The sequence below is a fragment of the Narcine bancroftii genome, chromosome 1 (genome assembly GCF_036971445.1).
Source record: "Narcine bancroftii isolate sNarBan1 chromosome 1, sNarBan1.hap1, whole genome shotgun sequence".
NCBI classification, from domain to species: Eukaryota; Metazoa; Chordata; class Chondrichthyes; order Torpediniformes; family Narcinidae; genus Narcine; species Narcine bancroftii.
Window position 1 is genome coordinate 132,759,221 of NC_091469.1, and position 17,234 is coordinate 132,776,454.

Consider the following 17,234-nt stretch of genomic DNA (forward strand, 5'->3'; position numbering starts at 1 on the left):
CAATACTTTGCCCCAAATCCCATGATCCTTGATTTTGTAAGCCAGTCATTTATGCGGGACCTTATTGAAGGCCTTTTGGAAGTCCAGGTACACCACATCCACTGGCTCTCCATTTACCTGTCACCATCTCAAAGAATTCCAGTAGTGTGCCAAACATTTTTTTCACCACTCTGTTCACACGAATTGCCACTTTTATGGAATATTGAACTCCAAGGTCTCTCAGTTTTACAACACTCTCCGGTCTTTCCATTTACTGTGCATGTCCTACCCTGGTTTGACTTAAAGTGTAGCATCTCACACTAATCAGAGTTAAATTCCATTTGCTGTTCCTTGACCCACCTTCCAATTTGAACTAGATTCCATTGTAGACTGAAATATCCTTCCTCATTGGCCACACACCAATTTTGGTGTCATCTGGAAATTTACTTATGTCAACTCTTTTGGTATCCAAATCATTAACATAGGCAACAAACCACAGTGGACCCAATGGTGACCCCTGTGGCATAAGACTGGTCATAAAGAAACCACCCTCCACTACTCTTCTCTGACATCCTCCATTAAGCCAGTTTTAAATCCAATTGACTTGCTCACCTTGGATCCCACATGACCCAACCTAAGCCTCCATGCAGGAGCTTGTCAAAGGAATTGCCTTTTACAGGTGTCCTTTCGTAATTTCGCTGACTGATTACATCACGATCTGGTATTGTAACTCAAATGCCCAGGAATATGAATTTAGCAAATATAGCCGGGCCCATCATGGACTCTGACCTTCCATAACCCTGGTCACTACTTCTCACTGCTACTTTTAGGATGAAAGAACAGAACACCAAGGTCCATCCAGTACTTCTAGGTTCAAGAGCCGTTTTTAATCCAATAACGACCAGGCTCTTGAACCTCCCTATATTGCATTAATCCTCACCATAATCTAGTCCATGAACACTGAAAAATCTGCTTGTTTTATGGAAACATCACTTTTTTTTCTTGTACTATCTGCAATTGTGAATATTTCTTTCTCTATCCTTCTATATTTTTCTTTTTTCAGCATTGGATTATTTTAGTAATTTAATGTACGCTTCTGTATCTGGTCCATCAAGCTGCAATGAATAAGAATTTTGGTGTCCCTATACATTATACTTATGTAAATGACAAACTCTCACAAGTCCAAATATACAGCATCCACTGTCCTCATTAATTCTCTTGGACACCTCTTCAAAATCAAAACTATCAGATTTATGAATCAACCTCCATGCTGATTGACCCCTGCTGATCCAAAGGCTGATGGATCTGGTTCTTCAAATTCCCCTCTAATAATGTCGCCATTGCTGATATCAGGCTAACTGGTGTTTAAACTAGAAGGCAGAGATTTAGATCAGGGGTAAAAGAGGATCTGAGAAGCAATTTTTCAACTGGAGGTGGTGGTAATTTAAAATGCACTACCCAAGATGGTGGTGGTGTCAAGTACTCTCACAATGATGAGGATGCATCTCGATGCACTCTTGAACTGACAATGTGCAAAAGGCTACAAACTAAATGCTGGTGAAAAGGATTATTGTAGAAGGATGTTGATGATTCACATGAACAAAGTGGGTCCTCTGACGAAGACCAAATAATACAAATAGCGAGAAGAAAGAATCCGAGGACACTAACAGAAATAGAATATTTTTTTTACTGGAATATGAAAAGACAGTAGCTACAGAAATGGAACTAATAATGAAAAGTCGGGAAACCAGAGATTCTAAATAATTATTTTGGGTCAGTCTTTATGGTAAAATACTCTGATCCCATTAACGTTAGATAATCAATGGTCCATTGTTGAAGGAGGACCTTAAATTAATTTATGTTATTCGAGCAAAAGTGGGAGGCACACTAATGGGGCTATGCGGGCAGAAATAGTCTGTTACCTTGTTGTATTGCTAACTTAAAAAAATTAAAACAAAAATTTAAAGTGGACATGTTCTCTAAACCTGATGGCTTGAAGTAGTTGAAAGATATTGGATGTTTTGCTAATAATCAGCTGATATTCTCTGGATTATTCTCTGATTAGAAGGCCAAAAATATAATTCAAGACAGAAAGATGTAACAGAGAACATAAAAGGGAACCAGTAGATAGATATACAGCAATACACAAAAATGCTGGAAAAACTCAGCAGGCCACGCAGCAACTACAGGAAGTACTAGAGTAGTGATTCTCAACCTTTTTCTTTCCACTCACACACCACTTCACCATAGGTGCTCTGTGAATAGTAAGGGATTGCTTAGGGTGGCATCTGGGTGGGAAGAAAAAGTTTGAAAACCACAGTTTTAATCGTCCCTCATTGACTTGTTATGTGCACCATTTCATAACTCCAAAGGATATGGCCCAATGATAACTTTTCTCAAGCAAAATAATTCAATAACAATTGGGTCTAGAGCAGTGGATAACAAAATTGGGTCTAAAGCAGTGGATAACAAAATAATTCAATAACAATTGGGTCTAGAGCAGTGGACTAATCACAAAGCATTGATAGCATAGGGATTAATTAAGTGGTATGTGAGTGGAAAGAAAAAGGCTGAGAACTACTGTATTTGAGTAAGAAAAGTTTTGGGCTCAGAGTTCATCGTCAAGGTATGAGGAAAAAAAAGCAGACAAGCACCTGAACAAAAAAGTTGGGGAGAGAAGAGATGAGAGTAGATACAGAGCAATTAGATTACTAGTAGGCTTTTGATATGTATGTGCTTTTACACGAAAGGTATTGCATAAACTTTAAGGAGAGGGTTGGATAAAATTAAGCTGCTTTCTCAAAAAGTGTTAAAAGCTCGTGGAGGTGGGAAGGAGGTGGGGTAGTACAATATAAGTGTATAAAATTATAGGCAGAGATAGAGTAGACAGAATCTTTTTCCCAGCGTGGAAATGTCAAACATTAGAGGGCATAGCTTTAAGGCGAGAGAGGACATTTTTGAAAGGAGAATTACAAGGCAAGTTTTTCTTCAGAAAGGTGTGGAGGGAAGTGGGAGAAACAGATACAATAGCAACATTTAAGTGGACACATGAACTGGCATGGAATAGAGAGATATAGATCATATGCAGGCAGATACACAATTTAAATTGGCAACATGAGTCAAAGGGCACAAGGGATTTGGATTGATGAGGAAGTGCCTAACAGAGGGAAAAGTTAAAGTAGATGATTATTGGTTGAGACAATTAGTAACTTGTTGGAGTGTCACAGGATCATTAGTGGGTCCTCAATGATTCATGATCCATATTGATGGATTGGACTATGGACCCCAAAAGTACCATATATTTCGGCATACAAGTCTTGAAACACCAGCAACAGATTTTTATTGAAAACAACACATTTAAAACCCTTCAAAAATCACTCTCCCTATTATCGTCTGAGGCAAAGATAATGGCAAGCACATCCATAACAGTCATATGGGTCCAAGTCTGTATCTGATGAGGTAGTTTCAGCTTCATCTTCAGTGTCCTACAATAAATCATCTCTGTGCCATCAATTGCATGAGATACACTTTTTGAACGATGTTATCAGTCTCTCCTTTAACTTTGTCCCATGCCTTGAGCACAAAGTTACACAGCATATCAAGAGATGCAGCACTCATTGCCCCACCCTTTGTAAATGACTTTTCTGCACTGGACATCAACGTAGACCATTCCTTGCATGCATGGTCTTTGAATGGCTTGTTCAAGCAGAAATCGAGAGGTTGCGATATAGACATCAAACCACCCAGGATAAATGCCATTCAAGTATTATGTAGTGCTAATCTACTTTTGTTGTTCTCAGTTTAAGTGGCTACAAAAAACATATCCCAGACCAGCAAACTCCGTTATTTGCATAAACCACCTGGCGACCTGTTCCACACATTGTCTCTCCATAGATTTACACCATATTCATCCTTTTTTCATAAAAATGTTTAAAAATACCTGCAGGGAATTTTATTTTAGTTTTGTGTTTGAAGATTACCATAGGTCTTAACTTTGTCTTGTTGGCCATGCGTGATAACACCACATTAAACATGGTCCTTTCATGGCCTTGTACTTCTGGATTGCAGTTTTAACACCTTTCCAATCCACTGTTCTATTGCCAATCATATCAAAATTCATGGGGGCTTCACCCACGTTTCCGATATTTGCCAATCAATGCACACTTATGTTTCTCCTGGTTACACATAATAAACTGGTGAAAACACTCAACCTTATGATTAAGATCTTTCAGGTGACTATGTAGCAATCTTGCCTCTGTTCACATTCCCAGTCTGCAACGTGGTTTTCCAACTCTGGCCAACGAGTGATTCCTTTTCTCGGCGAACATTTGCCTTTTTGGTATTTTTCTTCAAGTCTCTTCTTTCTTCCTCCAATCCAATCTCTTGCCAAGTTCTCATCCACATCAAATTTTCCTGCAGCTGCACCAGTTATAGGTTTTCTTGGCCATTTCTAGCACTTTCAATTTAAAACTCACTTCAAACATTCTTCACGAGTTGTGTGGTGTCGTTGGACCCCTCATGATAGCAATCAGCTCCAGCCAACATCCAGCAGATCAATCTGCGCGGTCTTTGGGAGTCGACATATACACTGGTCAATGGCCCCTCTCAGGCAGCGTAATCTCAGGGGGGGGGGGGGGGGGGAGAGATGGTAATTGACTTGTACACTGGTCAATGGGCCAACTCAGGAATACTGAAAATTGGGGATCAACTTATACACCAGATATACCATAAAACCATTTTTGAAAAAAATGGGGGGGTCAACTTGTATGCCAGATCACTTGCATACCAAAACATACAGTCGTGTAGCCAAATTTTCTGACAATACAAAGAACAGTCAACAAAAAAAGTACAAAGAGCCAATAAAAGGGTTAAATGAACGAGTAAGAAATTGATAGATGGAGCATGATGTGGATAAATGTGAAAATATCCACAATGGAAGGAAGAATTAAAGTATTTAAATGGAGAGGGACTGCAAAATATTGTAGTACAAGGGGATCTTGTGGTCTCAGAAAATGAAATACAAAAAATTAGCAAAGAGGTAGACCAAGTAATTAGTAAGTCTAATGGAATATTTACATTTATTGCAAGGGGTATGGGGTATAAATTGAGGGAAAGTTTGATGTAATTTTTTTTAAACAGGGCACTTATGACACGAGAGTATGATTTTCACCTCCATATTTAAAGGAAGAGTGTACTTGGATTGGAATCAGTGCAGGGAAGATTCACTGAGTTGATTGCTGGGATGAAATGGCTGATGTCTGAAGAAAAATTGAGAGGGTTGGGCCTACAGTTTTAAGTATAGAACAATGATGTGACCTTATTAAGCAACACTAGATTCTGAGGATGAGCGAGTAGATGCTTCCCCCAGTGATGGTGTTTAGAACCAGACATAATTCCAGTATAAAGGGGTGGGGAGGGGGTTTCTCATTTCAGACACAGATGAGGTGAAATGTATTCTCTCATAAATGTTTTGAACATTTGGACTTTTCAACCCCAGAGAGACCTAGAGAGCAGTGGAGGAAAAGGCAGAATACTTCCGTGACCTGAAACACCCACTCGGTTTCTCTCCTGACTGAGACTGCCTGACCTTCTAAATGCTTCCAGTATTTATTGAAGCATTCCCTTTTGGGAAGTTATTGTATAGTTATAGTAGGCAACCTGAAAGCAAGCTTGGAAGGGAAGGCAAGTGAGACTAATAATCTTTCAGTTTCCTCAAGATATTCCTCTACTGTGAAAAAATATTGGCTTGAGGTATTTACATTTACTCAAAATGCTCCTGTTGTAGCAGAGAATGCTGCATGACCCATTTTCAGCTCCTGGCAAGTTTCAGCAGTATTATGAAGCTTGTTTTGTGAATTACTAGCATGGCCTTTCTGCATTTATTTTACAGAAGCCAACAACTATGGACTAGCTGTACATTTTTTTTCCAGGCACACAATGTAGTGGATTCACCAACTATCAGGTCATTTAATGTTAAAGAGAAACACATGTCTCTCTAAGGAATGTACTGGTTTCATTGGCCTGGATTATGAATTTAAAACCTAGTGCCTGTGTCTCAAGACCACAATTGTAAACTGAAGCCATCCTGTTGGGACCCGTTTCACGCTTTGATTCATTTGAAGTTGGAGGCAGTCCTTACATTAAAGGTGCATAGAAGCTAGACTTAAAGTAACCAGAAAATTATATAAGTAACAGCGGAGTGTTGATTGGAAGACATCTGAACAACATTTTGAAATGTGTTACAGCATTATTGATTTATCTTCAACTGGCATCTTTCAGAAATGGACATTTTAAATGTTGCAGGTAATCAGTTAGTCATGTAGAGAACCTGTTCAATGCTCGTCTTCTATTGAAAGATCACTGAAATGAAACATTAGCTCGTTTCCCTCTCCCTGGATTCTGCCTGATCTGCACAAATGCTGCTTTGGTCGTATTATACACAGCTCGAGATCTGCATGACACGGCATGTGATTGATTTTGCTGCTTCCCCTTCAGGCTGAAAATATGGGTGGTCAGGTGGTTCTGCCATCGAACTAAAGAATATTACAGCACAGAAACAGGCCCTTCAGCTCTTCTGGTCTGTGCTGAACTAATTTTCTGCCTAGTCCCACTGACCATAGCCCTTCATACCCTTCCCTTCCAGGTCCAAATTCTTCTTAAATGTTAAAATTGAGCCCTCATTTACCACTTCAGCTGGCAGCTAGTTCCACACTCCAACAAATCTGTATGTGAAGAAGTTCCCCCAAAACGTCATCTCTTTCACCCTTAACCCATGACCTCTGGTTTGTATCCGAGTGGGAAAAAAAGCCTATCTACATTTCTTCTTTGGCTTGGCTTCGCGGACGAAGATTTATGGAGGGGGTAAAAAGTCCACGTCAGCTGCAGGCTCGTTTGTGGCTGACAAGTCCGATGCGGGACAGGCAGACACGATTGCAGCGGTTGCAGGGGAAAATTGGTTGCTTGGGGTTGGGTGTTGGGTTTTTCCTCCTTTGCCTTTTGTCAGTGAGGTGGGCTCTGCGGTCTTCTTCAAAGGAGGTTGCTGCCCACCAAACTGTGAGGCGCCAAGATGCACGGTTTAGGCATTATCAGCCCACTGGCTGTGGTCAATGTGGCAGGCACCAAGAGATTTCTTTAGGCAGTCCTTGTACCTTTTCTTTGGTGCACCTCTGTCACGGTGGCCAGTGGAGAGCTCGCCATATAACACGATCTTGGGAAGGCGATGGTCCTCCATTCTGGAGACGTGACCATCTACATTTACTCTATCTAAAACACTCACAATTTTAAATACTTCTATCAAATCTCCCCTTATTCTTCAATGCTCCAGGAAATAAAATCCTAACCCATTTAACCTTTCCCTGTAATTCAGTTCCTGAAGTCCAAGCAACATCCTAGTATATCTTCTCCACACTCTTTCTATCTTATTGATATCCTATCCTAGATGACCAAAACTGCACACAATACTCCCAATTTGGCCTCACCAATGTCTTACACAACTTTAACATAACATCCCAACTCCTGTACTCAATATTTAGATTTATGAAGGCCAGTGTGCCAAAAGCTCCCTTTACAACCCTGTCTACCTGTGACGCCACTTTCAGCAAATTATGTATCTGTATTCCCAAATACAGACGTGACCAATTCATCTACTAACCCTGTACGTGGGAGGAAAGCTATGGAAGCACGGAGAAAATGTAAAACATCCTTACAGACAAGTGCCTTTGAGAAAGGGACAATAATAAGGTCAAAAAGGAAGACTGTGTACTATTGAACATGCTGCAAGCAATGAATGAAGAAGGAAGGGGACATCTAAAAAGGATAACATCTCCATCAAAGGTCTTTGGGATTCAATCCTCCCACCTCAACCTGAATGAGGAACAGTGTGTGGGAGACTCCTTCGCTTTGCTAAGGGGCTCGTTATTGTGTAGTTCTTGCAGCCTTGGATCAGCGTGGACAGCACTCTCTTAAGCCCTCATTTAACGTGAAAGGCTCTGTTCAGGCAACAACAGATGGCATCAACAAAATCTCTAAGTATGCAGTACACTTTCAAACAACTAAACTATTCGTACACGAACAGGGTGGGCAGCCTCTTCACTACAATCATAGCCAAACTACTGAGGACTCCACTCCTGCTCTCTACCAAACCCTACCCATCACCCTCAAATCCACATCAAGAAGTTATCTGCCTCCACTTTAAATACTTCTAATGGTCAACTCTGCACACCCTAGAAAATTCCAGAGATTCATTATGCTTGGAAGGAGAATTTTCTACAAACCTTTTATTTAAATTTGGAGATAATACTGTAACAGGCCCTTCCCACCCACAAGTTCATGCTGCCCAAATAAACCCTTATGACCAATTAACCTACTAACCCTATACATAGGAGGAAACTAGGGCACCTGGAGAAAACACAGGCAGACATGGGGAGAATATACAAACTCGCTACAGATAGTGGCAGATTTAAACTCAGGTCATGGGCACTGTAATCTTTTTTTTTTTTCTTTTGGCTTGGCTTCGCGGACGAAGATTTATGGAGGGGGTAAAAAAGTCCACGTCAGCTGCAGGCTCGTTTGTGGCTGACCAGTCCGATGCGGGACAGGCAGACACGATTGCAGCGGTTGCAAGGGAAAATTGGTTGGTTGGGGTTGGGTGTTGGGTTTTTCCTCCTTTGCCTTTTGTCAGTGAGGTGGGCTCTGCGGTCTTCTTCAAAGGAGGCTGCTGCCCGCCAAACTGTGAGGCGCCAAGATGCACGGTTTGAGGCGTTATCAGCCCACTGGCGGTGGTCAATGTGGCAGGCACCAAGAGATTTCTTTAGGCAGTCCTTGTACCTTTTCTTTGGTGCACCTCTGTCACGGTGGCCAGTGGAGAGCTCGCCATATAATACGATCTTGGGAAGGCGATGGTCCTCCATTCTGGAGACGTGACCCATCCAGCGCAGCTGGATCTTCAGCAGCGTGGACTCGATGCTGTCGACCTCTGCCATCTCGAGTACCTCGACGTTAGGGGTGTGAGCGCTCCAATGGATGTTGAGGATGGAGCGGAGACAACGCTGGTGGAAGCGTTCTAGGAGCCGTAGGTGGTGCCGGTAGAGGACCCATGATTCGGAGCCGAACAGGAGTGTGGGTATGACAACGGCTCTGTATACGCTTATCTTTGTGAGGTTTTTCAGTTGGTTGTTTTTCCAGACTCTTTTGTGTAGTCTTCCAAAGGCGCTATTTGCCTTGGCGAGTCTGTTGTCTATCTCATTGTCGATCCTTGCATCTGATGAAATGGTGCAGCCAAGATAGGTAAACTGGTTGACCGTTTTGAGTTTTGTGTGCCCGATGGAGATGTGGGGGGGCTGGTAGTCATGGTGGGGAGCTGGCTGATGGAGGACCTCAGTTTTCTTCAGGCTGACTTCCAGGCCAAACATTTTGGCAGTTTCCGCAAAGCAGGACGTCAAGCGCTGAAGAGCTGGCTCTGAATGGGCAACTAAAGCGGCATCATCTGCAAAGAGTAGTTCACGGACAAGTTTCTCTTGTGTCTTGGTGTGAGCTTGCAGGCGCCTCAGATTGAAGAGACTGCCATCCGTGCGGTACCGGATGTAAACAGCACTGTAATAATGTTACGCTAACCACTGTCCTTTACTTTAACCCTATGTCCACTCTCACTACTAAAGATCTAAGTTTTAAATTTGACATACAGCACAGTAACAGGCCATTACAGCCCACAAATCAATTCCGCCTAATTCACACCCCATTAACCTACACCCCTAGTACATTTTGAACTGAGGAAGGAAACTGAAGCCCCTGGGGAAAAACAAGACAGACGTGGAGAGAATGTACAAACTTCTTAAGACAGTGTGGGATTCGAACCCTGGTCCTGATCACTGACACTGAAAAGGCTTTGCACTACCCACTTCGCCAACTTGACGTCTACCTTGTTAAGCTCACCCTAGGGTCTTGTATGCCTCAACAATATTATCCCTCATTTATTTGAAGTCCAAAGAATGCAGATCCAATCTGCTGATCATCATTTGATAGGACAACCTCCCCAACCAGGAATTAGCCTGGCGAATCTCTTTAGACTGCCTCCAGTGCCATTTGATTCCTTCCTAGGTAAGGGAAACAAGTTCACTTTTATATGATTCACAGTCTCAAAATATGGGGTCAGTAATGCAGGACTGAATTGAGGAGAAAATTCTTCAGCCAAAGGTAGTGAGTCTTTGCAATGTCCTCCCTGAGAGGGCTATGGAGCCTCAATAACTGAGTGTATGAGCACAAGTCTGCTCCTTAGCGTTATGGTCTTATATTCAAGGTGACGATCAAAAGATTCTTTGCATAGTGAATCACAGGGAGTTAGTATAGTAGTGGTAAGGGAAAAGAATGGCCAGTCTTATTTTGCCACAAAAAAAAAGCAGCAAGCCATGGGGCTTGCTCCTTGTATCATTTATGTTCCTATGCAATGCCTGGTAGTGCAAATCATAATGAGATAAGAAATTGTCCTGACATCAGACCAAGAACCCCTTTCAAACAATACCATTAAAAACAAAATATCTGTCGATTCACTTTGATTGCTTTTGAGATTGCACAGACTATAGACTGTGCAGTGTTACATTGCCTACACAATAAGAAATGTTTGGAGGAGGTGCCTGATAGTATGAAGATTCTAAAATGGACAATACAACCACAAGGCAATTAACATCACATGCAGCTGCTTCCTCTCAACCCAATATATTGCAAAACAAACTGCTTGATTTCGGTGTGGATTCCACATTAAAAGTACTCAAAACACAGAAATGCTGGAGGAACTCAGCTGGTTTCGCAGCATCCTCATGAGATTAAAGATAGATTAACTGACATTTTTGGCCTGAGCCCTTCCTCAAGATGTGAGTGAAAATGGACAAGCCTCTCAATTAAAGAATGGGGAAAGGGGGAAGAATCAAAGGGAAAGGAGTACAGACCAACAGACAAAAAGGTTAATATGATATGTTAATTCTTTAAAACTTTTTTTTTAAACTTTAGGCATTCTACATGATAACAGGACTTTTTGTGCTACCCAATTACACCCACCCCCCGTACTTTTTTTTAAACAATGAGAGGTATTAACTGGAGCAGCTAGAGAAAACCCACACAGACACGGGGATAATATACAAACTCCTTTGAGACAAACCAGATTCGAACCCCGGTCACTGGCAGTGTAACAGCACTCCACTAACTGTGCTGCCCCATATGATAAGCGGAAAGGTGAGAATTGATTTTGGCTCTGTGGCTCATGTGGTTGTGGAAATGAGTCTGGGTGAGTACATAGTCGTAGAGCTTAACAGCATCAGGGAGTGCAGATAGGGAGGAACTCAGCCAGTCCTCCTTTCCTTCCTCAGCCTTAAATCAGAGACTCATATCTCGAAGAGGAGCTCAGGCCAGAAAGGTACATCTTTACCTCCTATGGGCGCTGTGAGACTAGCCGAGTTCCACCAGCATTCATGTGTTTTGACTACAATCACCGCACCTGCAAACATTCATGTTTCATTCCACAATGAACTACACCCACCGAAAAAAAGTACCAAGTTTCATCAGAGAAATGGTTAAGTGGATTCCACATTTGAAACAAGCAAATTGCTCCCTTCTCAAACTTAGATATGCCACAACCACAAAATACAAGGCAATGAGGAATTATGCATCCAGATGAATGACAGCTATCCATCCTAGTTTTGTAATTTCTCCACAAAAGAAAAAAACAAAACAGCAAATGTCATGCAACAATTACAAACCTTTTGTCTGCTCAGATTTCAATCAGACAAGAAGTTCAACTGCATACATAAAAGTGGTGGATAAACACAGGTAATGCAGCAGGATGTAAAAGGTATTCAATGTTTTGGCCCTGTGCCCTTCTTCAAGAGGGCTGAAAATCAGGCAGATGCCTGAATAAAAAGGTGGGGGAAACACAGGCTAATAGGCAAGAGGTAATAGGTGAATACAGGTGAGAAGGTGGTAGAGAAGCTGTGAAGTGATTGGATGAGAGGGTAGAAGGCCAAGAACGATAGCTCATTCTGGGAGCAGATGCATCAGAGACAGAGGAACTGAGAAAATAACCATATAACCACTTACAGCACAGAACAGGCCAATTCGGCCCTTCTAGTCAATGCCGTAACAAATTCCCACCCTCCTTGTCCCACTGACCAGCCTCTCCTCTCCATGTAACTATCCAGTCTTTCCTTAAATGTAACCAATGATCCCGCCTCAACTACGTCTGTCGGAAGCTCATTCCACATCCCTACCACCCTTTGTGTAAAGAAATTTCCCCTCATGTTCCCCCTTCAATCTTAAACCATGCCCTCTAGTTTGAATCTCCCCCACTCTTAATTGAAAAAGCCTATCCACATTTACTCTGTCTGTCCCTTTTAAAATCTTAAACACCTCTATCAAGTCCCCCCTCAATCTTCTACGCTCGAGAAAAAAAGCCCTAGTCTGCACAACCTTTCCCTGTAACTCAAACCTTGAAATCCTGTCAACATTCTTGTGAACCTTCTCTGTACTCTCTCTATTTTGTTTATATCTTTCCTATAATTTGGTAACCAAAACTGTACACAGTACTCCAAATTTGGCCTCACCAATGCCTTGTACAATTTCATCATAACCTCCCTACTCTTGAATTCAATACTCTGATTTATGAAGGCCAACATTCCAAATGCCTTCTTCACCAAACAGGAGACAGGGTGGGAAAAATGTAGTCGTTAACTGTGGCAGTTAGTGGATTTTACAAAAATATGTCTGTAGATAGTTTGTCTCCTGAAATGGGGACAGAGAGAAAAAGAGAGAGTTCCAGAGATGGATCAAGTGAATTTGAGGTCAGGGTGAACGTTGGCAGCAAAGTGGATAAGTTGGCAAGCTTATCGTAAGTGCAGGAAGCAGCACTAGTGTAGATGTCAATGTAATGAAGAGTTGAAGAGCCTTGCACTTTAGACCACAACATAGGATTCAGCAGTTCAGAAATCTATTGTCGCTCCCAACCACTGTTATAAATGTAAATACACCGTAAAAATCCTCATCTAACATCAGCATAATTGCACCCCCTTTGATTTTTGTTATACAAATACTTCAATATATCATTTTTTTTAATGGCCTGTTAGCATCTGTGCAACACGTGTGACTTGTCCTGTGCATTCCAAAAGATCGCTTGTATCGAAAGCTATTTAGCTCATCCTCTCCACCCAATCTAACTAGTGATGGAATGATTTCAAGATTTTTGCTGAAAACTTTGTTTGATAATATTGACTTCCCTGAAATTTGAAAGTGAATTAATTGATTTGTTTTTAATTGACAATGAGATTTGATAAGGTAGGTACAGAGAGAGTAGGGGAGGGGTGGCCAAAACTTAGAAAAAGTGGTGTAAAACTTGGGGGGGGGGGGGAAAGAGTGGAAATCAGTAGGTTTTAAATAAGATCTCAGAGGGATTTTAAAATAAACTGGAATTACATTATCTATCAACACCTGCTTCTAACATCTCTGCAAACCCAGTTCATCAAGAAAGCCCAGATGTGTTCAATTCCCTCACTTCAAACACTTTTTAGACACAGTTAACCATGACTCTTGAGGATCGTCATGAGAGATGTCATGGTGTACATTTAAAGGAATTGTAAATCTCAACCCTAGGGAGAACCATATTTTACCTTTTGTCTTTGCAGTCAAATAATAATTTGAAATGAATACATCCTCAAGCTTGTAAAGAAGAGTGCGTTTCACATGTTTAGTTAGCATTTCTCCATTAACCAAGCATAATGATGGGAGAAAATCTGGTTATTTCCTGTTTATGGTATTTTACTGTGCAGTCGTGTATCATCAATCACTGCCATCAAAAGTGTTTAACTACAGCTGTAACTTCCGAAGGACATAAAAGGCATTATTTAAAAGCAAGCTTTCTTATCCATTTAACTATGGCATTGCCAACTTGAAATGTTTTGCAATACCTGCTTTAATTTAATTTGCACATTTGATATCTCAAGGCTGAAATGCATTGCTCAAAACTAAAATTAGAATCAGAATTTATTTCATGAACATGTCACAAAATTAATTGTTTTTGCGGCACCGTCACACTTCAAACATTTATATAAAACGCCTTACAAAATTTTAAAAAAATAGTGCAAGAGAAAGACAAAGTAAGGTAGTGTCTATGGTTCATTGTTCATTCAAGAATCTGATGGCGGAGGGGAGGAAGCGGTCCTTGTGCCTCTTAGTGCTAGTCGTCAGGATCCTATACCTTTCCAACCCCCCACCGCCCCCCCTCTTTCAATGGTAGCAGAGAGAAGAGAGTCTGGGTGGAAGGAGTCCTTCAGGATAAAGGCTGCTTTCTTGAGACACCACCTCTTGTAGATAATCTTGATGGAGAGAAGACTGGTGCCTGTGGTGTCGCATGCTACATTAACAATCCTCTCGAGTTTTTTCTTGTCATGTGCATTGGCACTTCCATACCAGACAGTGATACAACCAGCATGGTGCACAGTTAATAAGGACCACCTCCAATTTGGTATCCTTCATAAATTATTACACAAATAAATGTTTTATAGCCTGCTAAAATAAAACAAGTTATCCATGCATTTATACCTTCCAATAATATTTGTGCACTAATTTCTCTTGGTATTTCACACTTCATCTTGTTAAATTCCAGTATTGTCCAGTTTGGGAATGTTAACAATATTCCACTTACTGCGAGCTAGAGTTCTGCAACAATGCTTATGGAAAACCAAACAAGCAGAGTTTACTGAATTCTAAATGTATGCAATTAGTTGTAATACTCATGGGACTTGTAGCTCTTGGCAAACTTCTATCATCAAGATGTTTGATTTTGCATAATTTATTCATATTTGGGACAGAGATTAATTTGATGCTCCACTAAGTTTGCAAGCACTCAGTTCATTTTCTAAAAATAATTTGTTACAATATTTTTTCATGAAGCTGGCCTCAATTTCCTGCCTGTGATAAACTGCAAATATAAATAACTATTTTGCTAGCTTTGAAAGGAAGCAAAGCAAAATTGTTAATGATTGTTGAAAGGATCACTGGATTAACAAACTAATTATTGTATTTAGTTCTTTTTTTAACAAATCATCCTTTCCTCCATAACTTTACTATCATCCCTTTCCTTCCCTGAAGTCAGTAACCAACACTGCAGCACATTTCTACATGAACTTCGAATTCATCTACAAGATTTAAGCAAGATCATTCTTAGGAATTGCTTGATACTCATTCCCGTGTTAGAAGAAGCACGACCTAAACACTGCTTTAATATACTAAGTTATATCCAGGTTCACACAAGAATAAACTTTCTAACTTTTCTCCTATCCGACATATGGTCTTCTCAGGAAGTCTAGTCATACCAGAGGAGAAATGTTGGATGGCAAGAAAAAAGGGAAATTGGTCAATTAATGCATTAAATAGGTCAGAAGCTATCCATGGCTCGTGAGGAAAATTTTTGGAAAGTAAGGGATAGTAACAAAAGAGCTAAAATGCAAGATTTATGAAGTTGTCAGAGCAGGAGTCAAGAGGATTAGTTTAGGGAAGAACATCATGAAGAATAATAGGGTAAAGACACTGAAGAGGTTTAAAGCAAGCAATTGTCTATGGGTATACAAGTGTCCTGGACCAAATGGATTGCTCACTCAGGTTCTGAAAGTAGCAATAGAACCATTGTCTTTCAGGAATTAATAAATTCTGGCATGGTCCCAGAGAACTGTAAAAAAAAATCAAATGTCACCCCACTATTAAAGAGAGGGAGGCAGCAGAAAGGAAACTATAGACCAGTTAGCCTTACATAGGGGTTGGGAAGATGTTAGAGTCGATTGTCAAGTGAGTTTACAGAGTACTGGGAGACACATGACAAGATGGCCAAAGCAAAAATGGGAAAATTTTGCCCGGCAAACCTGTTGGAATTCTTTGCAGAAGTGATAAGCAGGCTAGAAAGGAGATGCAATGGATGTTGTATATTTGGATTTTCAGAAGGCTTTTGACAAGATGCCATGAATGAAACTGCTTAACAAGATAGGAGACCATGGTACATGAGTGGCACGGTTAGCGACCCAGGTTCAAATCTGATGATGTCAGTAAGGAGTTTCTTGTTCTCCCTGTGTCTGCCTAGGTTTCCTCTGGGTGCTCCGGTTTCTACCTTTCAAAACATATGGGGGGGGGTTAAAGGTTAATTGGGGTATTTGGGCAGCTCGGGCTTGTGCGCGGGAGGGCCTGTAACAGAAAACACAAAAGTATGGGTTGAGCATTGTTTGATTGGCGCAGGAAGGAAGTTGAGTTGGAATACAGGGATCATATTCTGGTTGGCTGCCAGTTGCTAAAGCTGTTCCACAGGGGCCGATGTTGCAGCCACTTCTTTTTACTTTGTATATTTATGATTTAGGTTATGGAATGAATGGCTTTGTGGCAAAGTTCTCAGATAATACAATGGTGGGTGGCTAAGCAGGTAGTGTTGAGGAAACAGGGAGGCTGCAGAGGACTTAGATTAAGAGAATGGGCAGAGAAGTGGCAAATCAAATACAATGTCAGAAAATGTATGGTCATGCGCTTCGGTATGTAAAAAAAATAAATAGGCAGACCTTTTTTTTTAAAAATAATGGGGAGAAAAATGAAAATTCCCAGATGCAAAGGGACACGGGAGTTCACGTGCAAGGTAGCCTGAAGGTAAACTTGCATGCTGAGTCAGTGGTGAAGACAAATGCAATGCTGACATTCATTTCGAGGAATAGAATACAAACAGGGATGCGAAGCTGAGGCTTTCTAAGGCATTAATGCAACCTCACAGAGTATTTGGAGCAGTTTTGGGCTCCTCATTTAAGAAAGGGTGTTGTATATGTACTCACACAATTAAGACTCGGAGATGTGATGCTTTCCCATCCTTCTATTAAACTAACACGGCTACTGTATATATATGGAAGGGTGACATCATGACGTGGGCGTCATGATGTCCAGCTGAGAGCGGGCTTATACCCAACAGATATGATGTTGGAGAGAGTTCAGAGGAGGTTCACAAGGATGATACCAGAACAAAAGTGTTATAACATGGAGCATTTGACAGCTCTTGGCCTGTACTTGTTGGAATTTAGAATGAGGGAGGATCTCATTGAAACATTTCGAATGTTGAAAGACATGGACAGAGTTGATGTAGAAAGGTTTTTTTTCCATGATGGAAGTGTCTTGGCCAAGAGGTCATAACTTCAGGATTGAAGGGCATCTGCTTAGATGAAGTGCAGAGTACTTTTTTTAAAAAAAAACAGAGG

The 17,234-nt window shown here is 41.0% G+C and overlaps 1 protein-coding gene across 5 annotated transcripts in view; it reads right to left on the bottom strand.

Moving 5' to 3' along the window:
- The window catches only part of LOC138764416 (storkhead-box protein 2-like), a 407,299-nt gene that overhangs the window by 90,749 nt on the left and 299,316 nt on the right, over window positions 1–17,234 (bottom strand). The window lies entirely within an intron of this gene.